Here is a 15,380-nt window from a genome sequence, read left to right on the forward strand (position 1 = left end):
ACTACAATAAAAAATGACATGGGGAGTAGAATAAATACTGACTTGGAGAGGGTAATAAATGCTGACCTGTAGAGGGAAATAAATACTGACCAGGAGAGGGCAATAAATACTGACCTGGAGAGTACAATAAATACTGACCTGGAGAGGACAATAATAAACACTGACCTGGAGAGTATATTAAACACTGACCAGAGAGTACAATAAATACTTACCTGGAGAATACAATAAATACTGACATGGAGAATACAATAAACTCTGAACTGGAGAGTACAATAAATACTAACCTGGAGAGTACAATAAATACTGACCTGGAGAGTACAATAAATGCTGACCTGGAGAGGGCAATAAATACTGACCTGGAGAGTACAATAAACACTGACCAGAGAGTACAATAAATACTTACCTGGAGAGTACAATAAATACTGACCTGGAGAGTACAATAAATTATGAACTGGAGAGGGTAATAAACACTGACCTGGAGAGGGTAATAAATACTGACTTGGAGAGTACAATAAATACTGACCTGGAGAGTACAATAAATACTGACCTGGAGAGTACAATAAATAATGACCTGGAGAGTACAATAAATACTGACCTGGAGAGTACAATAGATAATGACATGGGGAGTACAATAAATACTGACCTGGAGAGGGAATTAAATACTGACCTGGAGAGTGTAATAAATACAGACCTTGGACAGTATAATAAATACTGACCTGGAGAGGGTAATAAATACAGACCTGGAGAGTACAACAAATACTAACCTGGAGAGTACAATCAATACTAACCTGGAGAGTACAATACATACTGAACTGGGGAGTAAAATGAATATTGACCAGTAGAGCGTAATAAATACTGACCTGGAGAGTGCAATAAATACTGGCCTGGAGAGTACAATAAATACTGACCTGGAGAGTACAATAAATACTGACCTGGAGAGTACATTAAGTACTGACCTGGAGAGTACAATAAATTCTGACCTGGAGAGTCCAATTAGTAATGACCTGGAGAGTACAATAAATACTGACCCAGAGAGTACAATAAATACTGACCTGGAGAGTACAATAAACACTAACCTGGAAAGGGTAATACATACTGACCTGGAGAGTACAATCAATACTGACCTGGAGAGTCCAATTAGTACTGACCTGGAGAGAACAATACATACTGACCCAGAGAGTACAATAAATACTGACCTGTAGATTATAATAAACACTGACCTTGATAGTGCAATAAATACTGACCTGGAGAGTACAATACATACTGACCTGGAGAGAACAATAAATACTGACCTGGAGAGTATAAAAAATACTGACCTGGGGAGTAAAATAAATACTGACCTGGAGAGTAAAATAAATACTGACTTGGAGAATACAATAAATACTGACATGGAGAGTACAATAAATACTGACCTGGAGAGTACAATCAATACTGACCTGGAGAGGGTAATAAATACTGACTTGGAGAATACAATAAATACTGACATGGAGAGTACAATAAATACTGACCTGGAGAGTGCAATAAATACAGACCTGGAGAGTACAATAAATACTGACCTGGAGAGTACAATAAATACTGACCTGAAGAGTACAATATATATCCTGACCTGGAGAGTAAAATAAATACTGACCTGGAGAGTACAATAAATACTGACTTGGAGAGTACAATAAATAAAGACCTGGAGAGTACAATAAACACTGACCTGGAGAGAACAAAATATACTGACCTGGAGAATACAATAAAAGCTGAATTAGAGAGTACAATAAATACTGACCAGGAGAGTACAATTAATAGTGACTTGGAGGGTACAATAAATACTGACCTGGAGAGTACCATAACTACAGACCTGCAGCGGGTAATAAATACTGACCTGGAGACGGTAATAAATACAGACCTGGAGAGGACAATAAATAACTGACCTGGAGAGTACAATAAATACTGACCTTGAGAGAGTAATAAATACTGACATGGAGACTACAATAAACACTGACCTGGAGATTACAATAAATACAGACCTGGAGAGTACAATAAATACTGACCTGGAGAGTACAATAAATGCTGAGCTGGAGAGGGTAATAAATACTGACCTGGAGAGTACAATAAACACTGACATGGAGAGTACAATAAAAACTTACCTGGAGAGTACAATAAATACTGACCTGGAGAGTACAATACATACGGACCTGGAGAGTACAATAAATATTGATCTGGAGGCTACAATAAAAGCTGAATTGGAGAGTAAAATAAATACTGACCAGGAGAGTAAAATTAATAGTGACTTGGAGGGTACAATAAACACTGACCTGGAGAGTACCATAACTACAGACCTGCAGCGGGTAATAAATACTGACCTGGAGTGGGTAATAAATACAGACCTGGAAAGGACAACAAATACTGACCTGGAGATTACAATAAATACTGACCTGGAGAGAGTAATAAATACTGACATGGAGAATACAATAAACTCTGACCTGGAGAGTACAATAAATACTAACCTGGAGAGTACAATAAATACTGACCTGGAGAGTACAATAAATGCTGACCTGGAGAGGGCAATAAATACAGACCTGGCGAGTACAATAAACACTGACCAGAGAGTACAATAAATACTTACCTGGAGAGTACAATAAATACTGACCTGGAGAGTACAATAAATACTGACCTGGAGAATACAATAAATATTGACCTGGAGACTACAATAAAAAATGACATGGGGAGTACAATAAATACTGACCAGGAGAGGGCAATAAATACTGACCTGGAGAGTACAATAAATACTGACCTGGAGAGGACAATAAATACTGACCTGGAGAGTACAATAAATTATGAACTGGAGAGGGTAATAAACACTGACCTGGAGAGGGTAATAAATACTGACCTGGAGAGTACAATAAATTCTGACCTGGAGAGTACAATAAATACTGACCTGGAGAGTACAATAAATACTGACCTGGAGAGGGTATTAAATACTGACCTGGAGAGAGTAATAAATACAGACCTGGACAGTATAATAAATACTGACCTGGAGAGGGTAATAAATACAGACCTGGAGAGTACAACAAATACTTACCTGGAGAGTACAATAAATACTGACCTGGAGTGTACAATAAATACTGAACTGGGGAGTAAAATAAATACTGACCAGTAGAGCGTAATAAATACTGACCTGGAGAGTGCAATAAATACTGGCCTGGAGAGTACAATAAATACTGACCTGGAGAGTACAAAAAATGCTGACCTGGAGAGCACAATAAATACTAACCTGGAGAGTACAATAAACACTGACCTGGAGAGAGCAATAAATACTGACCTGGAGAGTACAATAAATACTGACCTGGAGAGGGTAATAAATACTGACCTGGAGAGTACAATAAATACTGACCTGGAGAGTCCAATAAGTAATGACCTGGAGAGTACAATAAATACTGACCCAGAGAGTACAATAAATAATGACATGGAGAGTACAATAAATACTGACCTGGAGAGGCTAATAAATACTGAGCTGGAGAGGGTAATAAATACAGACCTGGAGAGTATAATAAACACTGACCTGGAGAGGGCAATAGTTACTGACCTGGAGAGTACAATAAATACTGACCTGGAGAGCACAATAAATACTGCCCTGGAGAGTACAATAAATGCTGACATGGGGAGTAAAATAAATACTGAACTGGAGAGGGTAATAAATAGTGACCTGAAGAGTACAATAAATACTGAACTGGAGAGTAAAATAAATACTGACCTGGAGAATACAATAAATACTGACCTGGAGAGTACAATAAATACTGACATGGAGAGTACAATCAATACTGACCTGGAGACGGTAATAAATACTGACCTGGAGAGTACAATAAATACTGACCTGGAGAGTACATAAACACTGACCTGGAGAGAACAATAAATACTGACCTGGAGAGTACAATAAAAACTGAATTGGAGAGTACAATAAATACTGACCAGGAGAGTACAATTAATAGTGATTGGAGAGTACAATAAATACTGTCCTGGTGAGTACCATAAATACAGACCTGCAGCGGGTAATAAATACTGACCTGGAGAGGGTAATAAATACTGACCTGGAGAAGTAAATAAATACTGACCTGGATTGTACAATAAATACTGACCTGGAGAGAGTAATAAATACTGACATGGAGAGTACAATAAACACTGACCAGGAGAGTACAATAAATACAGACCTGGAGAGTACAATAAATACTGACCTGGAGAGTACAATAAATGCTGACCTGGAGAGGGTAATAAATACTGAACTGGAGAGTACAATAAACACTGACAGGGAGAGTACAATAAATACTTACCTGGAGAGTACAATAAATACTGACCTGGAGAGCATAATAAATTATGAACTGGCGAGTGTAATAAACACTGACTTGGAGAGGGTAATAAATACTGACATGGAGAGTACAATATATACTGACCTGGAGAGTACAATAAATAATGACCTAGAGAGTACAATCAATACTGACATGGAGAGGGTAATAAATACTGACCTGGAGAGTACAATAAATACTGACCTGGAGAGTGCAATAAATACAGACCTGGAGAGCACAATAAATACAGACCTGGAGAGTACAATAAATACTCACCTCAAGAGTACAATTTATATACTGACCTGGAGAGTGCAATAAATAATGACCTGGAGAGTACAATAAATACTGACCTGGAGAGTACAATAAACACTGACCTGGAGAGAACAATATATATTGACCTGGAGAGTACAATAAAAGTTGATTTGGAGAGTACAATAAATACTGACCAGGAGAGTACAATTAATAGTGGCTTGGAGGGTACAATAAATACTGACCTGGAGAGTACCATGACTACAGACCTGCAGCGGGTAATAAATACTGACCTGGAGAGGGTAATAAATACAGACCTGGAGAGGACAATAAATAATGAACTGGAGAGTACAATACATACTGACCTGGAAAAAGTAATAAATAATGACATGGAGATTACAATAAACACTGACCTGAAGAGTACAATAAATATAGACCTGGAGAGTACAATAAATACTGACCAGGAGAGTACAATTAATAGTGGCTTGGAGGGTACAATAAATACTGACCAGGAGAGTACCATGACTACAGACCTGCAGAGGGTAATAAATACTGACCTGGAGAGGGTAATAAATACAGACCTGGAGAGGACAATAAATACTGAACTGGAGAGTACAATACATACTGACCTGGAGAAAGTAATAAATAATGACATGGAGATTACAATAAACACTGACCTGAAGAGTACAATAAATACAGACCTGGAGAGTACAATAAATACTTATCTTGAGAGTACAATAAAAACTGACCTGGAGAGTACAATAAATACTGAACTGGAGAGTACAACAAATACTGACCTGGAGAGTACAATAAATACTGACCTGGAGAGTACAATAAATACTGAACTGGGGAGTAAAATAAATACTGACCAGTAGAGCGTAATAAATACTGACCTGGAGAGTGCAATAAATACTGGCCTGGAGAGTACAATAAATACTGACCTGGAGAGTACAAAAAATGCTGACCTGGAGAGCACAATAAATACTAACCTGGAGAGTACAATAAACACTGACCTGGAGAGAGCAATAAATACTGACCTGGAGAGTACCATAAATACTGACCTGGAGAGGGTAATAAATACTGACCTGGAGAGTACAATAAATACTGACCTGGAGAGTCCAATAAGTAATGACCTGGAGAGTACAATAAATACTGACCCAGAGAGTACAATAAATAATGACATGGAGAGTACAATAAATACTGACCTGGAGAGGGTAATAAATACTGAGCTGGAGAGGGTAATAAATACAGACCTGGAGAGTATAATAAACACTGACCTGGAGAGGGCAATAGTTACTGACCTGGAGAGTACAATAAATACTGACCTGGAGAGCACAATAAATACTGCCCTGGAGAGTACAATAAATGCTGACATGGGGAGTAAAATAAATACTGAACTGGAGAGGGTAATAAATAGTGACCTGAAGAGTACAATAAATACTGAACTGGAGAGTAAAATAAATACTGACCTGGAGAATACAATAAATACTGACCTGGAGAGTACAATAAATACTGACATGGAGAGTACAATCAATACTGACCTGGAGACGGTAATAAATACTGACCTGGAGAGTACAATAAATACTGACCTGGAGAGTACATAAACACTGACCTGGAGAGAACAATAAATACTGACCTGGAGAGTACAATAAAAACTGAATTGGAGAGTACAATAAATACTGACCAGGAGAGTACAATTAATAGTGATTGGAGAGTACAATAAATACTGTCCTGGTGAGTACCATAAATACAGACCTGCAGCGGGTAATAAATACTGACCTGGAGAGGGTAATAAATACTGACCTGGAGAAGTAAATAAATACTGACCTGGATTGTACAATAAATACTGACCTGGAGAGAGTAATAAATACTGACATGGAGAGTACAATAAACACTGACCAGGAGAGTACAATAAATACAGACCTGGAGAGTACAATAAATACTGACCTGGAGAGTACAATAAATGCTGACCAGGAGAGGGTAATAAATACTGAACTGGAGAGTACAATAAACACTGACAGGGAGAGTACAATAAATACTTACCTGGAGAGTACAATAAATACTGACCTGGAGAGCATAATAAATTATGAACTGGCGAGTGTAATAAACACTGACTTGGAGAGGGTAATAAATACTGACCTGGAGAGTACAATATATACTGACCTGGAGAGTACAATAAATAATGACCTAGAGAGTACAATCAATACTGACATGGAGAGGGTAATAAATACTGACCTGGAGAGTACAATAAATACTGACCTGGAGAGTGCAATAAATACAGACCTGGAGAGCACAATAAATACAGACCTGGAGAGTACAATAAATACTCACCTCAAGAGTACAATTTATATACTGACCTGGAGAGTGCAATAAATAATGACCTGGAGAGTACAATAAATACTGACCTGGAGAGTACAATAAACACTGACCTGGAGAGAACAATATATATTGACCTGGAGAGTACAATAAAAGTTGATTTGGAGAGTACAATAAATACTAACCAGGAGAGTACAATTAATAGTGGCTTGGAGGGTACAATAAATACTGACCTGGAGAGTACCATGACTACAGACCTGCAGCGGGTAATAAATACTGACCTGGAGAGGGTAATAAATACAGACCTGGAGAGGACAATAAATAATGAACTGGAGAGTACAATACATACTGACCTGGAGAAAGTAATAAATAATGACATGGAGATTACAATAAACACTGACCTGAAGAGTACAATAAATATAGACCTGGAGAGTACAATAAATACTGACCAGGAGAGTACAATTAATAGTGGCTTGGAGGGTACAATAAATACTGACCAGGAGAGTACCATGACTACAGACCTGCAGAGGGTAATAAATACTGACCTGGAGAGGGTAATAAATACAGACCTGGAGAGGACAATAAATACTGAACTGGAGAGTACAATACATACTGACCTGGAGAAAGTAATAAATAATGACATGGAGATTACAATAAACACTGACCTGAAGAGTACAATAAATACAGACCTGGAGAGTACAATAAATACTTATCTTGAGAGTACAATAAAAACTGACCTGGAGAGTACAATAAATACTGAACTGGAGAGTACAATAAACACTGACATGTTGAGTACAATAAATACTGACCTGGAGAGGGTAATAAATACTGACCTGGAGAGGGTAATAAATACTGACCTGGAGAGTACAATAAATACTGACCTGGAGAGTCCAATAAGTACTGACCTGGAGAGTACAATAAATACTGACACAGAGAGTACAATAAATACTGACCTGGAGAGTACAATAAATACTGACCTGGAGAGGGTAATAAATACTGAGCTGGATAGGGTAATAAATACAGACCTGGAGAGTATAATAAACACTGACCTGGAGAGGGCAATAGTTACTGACCTGGAGAGTACAATAAATACTGACCTGGAGAGCACAATAAATACTGCGCTGGAGAGTACAATAAATGCTGACCTGGGGAGTAAAATAAATACTGAACTGGAGAGGGTAATAAATAGTGACCTGAAGAGTACAATAAATACTGAACTGGAGAGTAAAATAAATACTGACCTGGAGAATACAATAAATACTTACCTGGAGAGTACAATAAATACTGACAAGGAGAGTACAATCAATACTGACCTGTAGAGGGTAATAAATACTGACCTGGAGAGTACAATAAATACTGACCTGGAGAGTACATAAACACTGACCTGGAGAGAACAATAAATACTGACCTGGAGAGTACAATAAAAACTGAATTGGAGAGTACAATAAATACTGACCAGGAGAGTACAATTAATAGTGACATGGAGAGTACAATAAATACTGTGCTTGTGAGTACCATAAATACAGACCTGCAGCGGGTAATAAATACTGACCTGGAGAGGGTAATAAATACTGACCTGGAGAAGTAAATAAATACTGACCTGGATTGTACAATAAATACTGACCTGGAGAGAGTAATAAATACTGACATGGAGAGTACAATAAACACTGACCAGGAGAGTACAATAAATACAGACCTGGAGAGTACAATAAATACTGACCTGGAGAGTACAATAAATGCTGACCTGGAGAGGGTAATAAATACTGACCTGGAGATTACAATAAACACTGACAGGGAGAGTACAATAAATACTTACCTGGAGAGTACAATAAATACTGACCTGGAGAGCACAATAAATTATGAACTGGCGAGGGTAATAAACACTGACCTGGAGAGGTTAATAAATGCTGACCTGGAGAGTACAATAAATACTGACCTGGAGAGTACAATATATACTGACCTGGAAAGTGCAATAAATAATGACCTTGAGAGTACAATCAATACTGACCTGGAGAGGTTACTAAATATTGACCAGGAGAGTACAATAAATACTGAACTGGAGAGTGCAATAAATACAGACCTGGAGAGCACAATAAATACAGACCTGGAGAGAACAATAAATACTCACCTGAAGAGTACAATTTATATACTGACCTGGAGAGTGCAATAAATATTGACCTGGAGAGTACAATAAATACTGACCTGGAGAGTACAATAAATAATGACCTGGAAAGTACAATAAATACTGACCTGGAGAGTACAATAAACACTGACCTGGAGAGAACAATATATATTGACCTGGAGAGTACAATAAAAGCTGATTTGGAGAGTACAATAAATACTGACCAGGAGAGTACAATTAATAGTGTCTTGGAGGGTACAATAAATACTGACCTGGAGAGTACCATGACTACAGACCTGCAGCGGATAATAAATACTGACCTGGAGAGGGTAATAAATACAGACCTGGAGAGGACAATAAATACAGAACTGGAGAGTACAATACATACTGACCTGGAGAAAGTAATAAATAATGAAATGGAGATTACAATAAACACTGACCTGAAGAGTACAATAAATACAGACCTGGAGAGTACAATAAATACTTATCTTGAGAGTACAATAAAAACTGACCTGGAGAGTACAATAAATACTGAACTGGAGAGTACAATAAACACTGACATGGGGAGTACAATAAATACTGACCTGGAGAGGGTAATAAATACTGACCTGGAGAGTACAATAAATACTGACCTGGAGAGGACAATAAATACTGACCTGGAGAGTACAATGACTTATGAACTGGAGAGGGTAATAAACACTGACCTGGAGAGGGTAATAAATACTGATCTGGAGAGTACAATAAATACTGACCTGGAGAGTACAATAAATACTGACCTGGAGAGTACAATATATAATGACCTGGAGAGTACAATAAATACTGACCTGGAGAGAACAATAAATAATGACATGGGGAGTACCATATATACTGACCTGGAGACGGTACGAAATACTGAACCGGAGAGGGTATTAAATACTGACCTGGACAGTACAATAAATACTGACCTGGACAGGGTAATAAACACAGAACTGGAGAGTACAACAAATACTGACCTGGAGAGTGCAATAAATACTGACCTGGAGAGTAGAATAATTAATGACCTGGTGAGTACAATAAATACTGATATGCAGAGAACAATAAATACTGATCTGGAGAGTACAATAAATACTGACCTGGAGAGTACAAAAAATACAAACCTGGAGAGGGTAATAAATACTGACCTGGGGTGTACAATAAATGCTGACCTGGAGAGTACAATAAATACTGACCTGGAGAGTACAATAAAAACTGAATTGGAGAGTACAATAAATACTGACCAGGAGAGTACAATTAATAGTGACTTGGAGAGTACAATAAATACTGACCTGGTGAGTACCATAAATACAGAACTGCAGCGGGTAATAAATACTGACCTGGAGAGGGTAATAAATACTGACCTGGAGAAGTAAATAAATACTGACCAGGAAAGTACAATAAATACTGACCTGGAGAGAGTAATAAATACTGACATGGAGAGTACAATAAACACTGACCAGGAGAGTACAATAAATACAGACCTGGAGAGTGCAATAAATACTGACCTGGAGAGTACAATAAATGCTGACCTGGAGAGTGTAATAAATGCTGACCTGGAGATTACAATAAACACTGACCTGGAGAGTACAATCAATACTTACCTGGAGAGTACAATAAATACTGACCTGGAGAGTAGAATAAATTATGAACTGGCGGGGGTAATAAACACTGACCTGGAGAGGTTAATAAATACTGACCTGGAGAGTACAATAAATACTGACCTGGAGAGTACAATATATACTGACCTGGAGAGTACAATAAATAATGACCTAGAGAGTACAATCAATACTGACCTGGAGAGGGTAATAAATACTGACCTGGAGAGTACAATAAATACTGACCTGGAGAGTGCAATAAATACAGACCTGGAGAGCACAATAAATACTGACCTGGAGAGTACAATAAATACTCACCTGAAGAGTACAATTTATATACTGACCTGGAGAGTGCAATAAATACTGACCTGGAGAGTACAATAAATACTGACCTGGAGAGTACAATAAATAATGACCTGGAGAGTACAATAAATACTGACCTGGTAAGTACAATAAACACTGACCTGGAGAGAACAATATATGTTGACCTGGAGAGTACAATAAACGCTGAATTGGAGAGTACAATAAATATGACCAGGAGAGTACAATTAATAGTGGCTTGGAGGGTACAATAAATACTGACCTGGAGATAACCATAACTACAGACCTGCAGCGGGTAATAAATACTGACCTGGAGAGGGTAATAAATACAGACCTGGAGAGGACAATAAATACTGAACTGGAGATTACACTACATACTGACCTGGATAGAGTAATAAATAATGACATGGAGAGTGCAATAAACACTGACCTGAAGAGTACCATAAATGCAGACCTGGAGAGTACAATAAATACTTATCTGGAGAGTACAATAAATACTGACCTGGAGAGTACATTAAATATTGACCTGGAGACTACAATAAAAACTGACCTGGATAGTACAATAAATACTGAACTGGAGAGTACAATTAACACTGACATGGGGAGTACAATAAATGCTGACCTGGAGAGGGTAATAAATACTGACCTGGAGAGTACAATAAATACTGACCTGGAGAGAACAATAAATACTGACCTGGAGAGTCCAATAACTTATGAACTGGAGAGGGTAATAAACATTGACCTGGAGAGGGTAATAAATATTGACCTGGAGTGTACAATAAATGCTGACCTGGAGAGTACAATAAATACTGACCTGGAGAGTACAATAAATACTGAACTGGAGAGTACAATAAACACTGACATGGGGAGTACAATAAATACTGACCTGGAGAGGGTAATAAATACTGACCTGGAGAGTACAATAAATACTGACCTGGAGAGGACAATAAATACTGACCTGGAGAGTCCAATGACTTATGAACTGGAGAGGGTAATAAACACTGACCTGGAGAGGGTAATAAATACTGATCTGGAGAGTACAATAAATACTGACCTGGAGAGTACAATAAATACTGACCTGGAGAGTACAATATATAATGACCTGGAGAGTACAATAAATACTGAGCTGGAGAGAACAATAAATAATGACATGGGGAGTACCATATATACTGACCTGGAGACGGTACGAAATACTGAACCGGAGAGGGTATTAAATACTGACCTGGACAGTACAATAAATACTGACCTGGACAGGGTAATAAACACAGAACTGGAGAGTACAACAAATACTGACCTGGAGAGTGCAATAAATACTGACCTGGAGAGTAGAATAATTAATGACCTGGTGAGTACAATAAATACTGACATGCAGAGAACAATAAATACTGATCTGGAGAGTACAATAAATACTGACCTGGAGAGTACAATAAATACAAACCTGGAGAGGGTAATAAATACTGACCTGGGGTGTACAATAAATGCTGACCTGGAGAGTACAATAAATACTGACCTGGAGAGTACAATAAAAACTGAATTGGAGAGTACAATAAATACTGACCAGGAGAGTACAATTAATCGTGACTTGGAGAGTACAATAAATACTGACCTGGTGAGTACCATAAATACAGAACTGCAGCGGGTAATAAATACTGACCTGGAGAGGGTAATAAATACTGACCTGGAGAAGTAAATAAATACTGACCAGGAAAGTACAATAAATACTGACCTGGAGAGAGTAATAAATACTGACATGGAGAGTACAATAAACACTGACCAGGAGAGTACAATAAATACAGACCTGGAGAGTGCAATAAATACTGACCTGGAGAGTACAATAAATGCTGACCTGGAGAGTGTAATAAATGCTGACCTGGAGATTACAATAAACACTGACCTGGAGAGTACAATCAATACTTACCTGGAGAGTACAATAAATACTGACCTGGAGAGTAGAATAAATTATGAACTGGCGGGGGTAATAAACACTGACCTGGAGAGGGTAATAAATACTGACCTGGAGAGTACAATAAATACTGACCTGGAGAGTACAATATATATTGACCTGGAGAGTACAATAAATAATGACCTAGAGAGTACAATCAATACTGACCTGGAGAGGGTAATAAATACTGACCTGGAGAGTACAATAAATACTGACCTGGAGAGTGCAATAAATACAGACCTGGAGAGCACAATAAATACTGACCTGGAGAGTACAATAAATACTCACCTGAAGAGTACAATTTATATACTGACCTGGAGAGTGCAATAAATACTGACCTGGAGAGTACAATAAATACTGACCTGGAGAGTACAATAAATAATGACCTGGAGAGTACAATAAATACTGACCTGGTAAGTACAATAAACACTGACCTGGAGAGAACAATATATGTTGACCTGGAGAGTACAATAAACGCTGAATTGGAGAGTACAATAAATATGACCAGGAGAGTACAATTAATAGTGGCTTGGAGGGTACAATAAATACTGACCTGGAGATAACCATAACTACAGACCTGCAGCGGGTAATAAATACTGACCTGGAGAGGGTAATAAATACAGACCTGGAGAGGACAATAAATACTGAACTGGAGATTACACTACATACTGACCTGGATAGAGTAATAAATAATGACATGGAGAGTACAATAAACACTGACCTGAAGAGTACCATAAATGCAGACCTGGAGAGTACAATAAATACTTATCTGGAGAGTACAATAAATACTGACCTGGAGAGTACATTAAATATTGACCTGGAGACTACAATAAAAACTGACCTGGATAGTACAATAAATACTGAACTGGAGAGTACAATAAACACTGACATGGGGAGTACAATAAGTGCTGACCTGGAGAGGGTAATAAATACTGACCTGGAGAGTACAATAAATACTGACCTGGAGAGGACAATAAATACTGACCTGGAGAGTCCAATAACTTATGAACTGGAGAGGGTAATAAACATTGACCTGGAGAGGGTAATAAATATTGACCTGGAGTGTACAATAAATGCTGACCTGGAGAGTACAATAAATACTGACCTGGAGAGTACAATAAAAACTGAATTGGAGAGTACAATAAATACTGACCAGGAGAGTACAATTAATAGTGACTTGGAGTGTACATTAAATACTGACCTGGTGAGTACCATAAATACAGAACTGCAGCGGGTAATAAATACTGACCTGGAGAGGGTAATAAATACTGACCTGGAGAAGTAAATAAATACTGACCAGTGTAGTACAATAAATACTGACCTGGAGAGAGTAATAAACACTGACATGGAGAGTACAATAAACACTGACCAGGAGAGTACAATAAATACAGACCTGGAGAGTACAATAAATACTGACCTGGGGAGTGTAATAAATACTGACCTGGAGATTACAATAAACACTGACCTGGAGAGTACAATCAATACTTACCTGGAGAGTACAATAAATACTGACCTGGAGATAACCATAACTACAGACCTGCAGCGGGTAATAAATACTGACCTGGAGAGGGTAATAAATACTGACCTGGAGATTACAATAAATGCAGACCTGGAGAGTACAATAAATACATATCTGGAGACTACAATAAAAACTGACCTGGATAGTACAATAAATACTGAACTGGAGAGTACAATAAACACTGACATGGGGAGTACAATAAACACTGAGCTGGAGAGAACAATATATAAAGACCTGGAGAGTACCATAAAAACTGACCTGGATAGGGTAATAAATACTGACCTGGAGAGTGCAATAAATACTGACCTGGAGATTACAATAAACACTGACCTGGAGAATACAATAACTATTGACCTGGAGAGTACAATAAATACTGACCTGGGGAGTACAATAAATATTGACCTGGAGAGTACAATAAATACTGACCTGGAGAGTACATTAAGTACTGACCTGGAGAGTACAATAAATACTGACCTGGAGAGTCCAATTAGTACTGACCTGGAGAGTACAATAAGTACTGACCCAGAGAGTACAATAAATACTGACCTGGAGAGTATAATAAAAACTGACCAGGAAAGGGTAATAAATACTGACCTGGAGAGTACAATAAATATTGACCTGGAGAGTCCTATTAGTAACGACCTGGAGAGTACAATAAATATGACCCAGGGAGTACAATAAATACTAACCTGGAGAGTACAATAAACACTGACCTGGAGAGGGTAATAATTACAGATCTGCAGATTATAATAAAAACTGACCTGTAGATTGCAATAAATACTGACCTGGAGAGTACAATACATACTGACCTGGAGAGCACAATAAATACTGACCTGGAGAGTATAATAAATACTGACCGGGGAGTAAAATAAATACTGACCTGGAGAGTAAAATAAATACTGACATGGAGAATACAATAAATACTGACATGGAGAGTACAACAAATACTGACCTGGAGAGTACAATCAAAACT

The sequence above is a fragment of the Pristiophorus japonicus genome, unplaced genomic scaffold, assembly GCF_044704955.1.
Source record: "Pristiophorus japonicus isolate sPriJap1 unplaced genomic scaffold, sPriJap1.hap1 HAP1_SCAFFOLD_33, whole genome shotgun sequence".
NCBI classification, from domain to species: Eukaryota; Metazoa; Chordata; class Chondrichthyes; family Pristiophoridae; genus Pristiophorus; species Pristiophorus japonicus.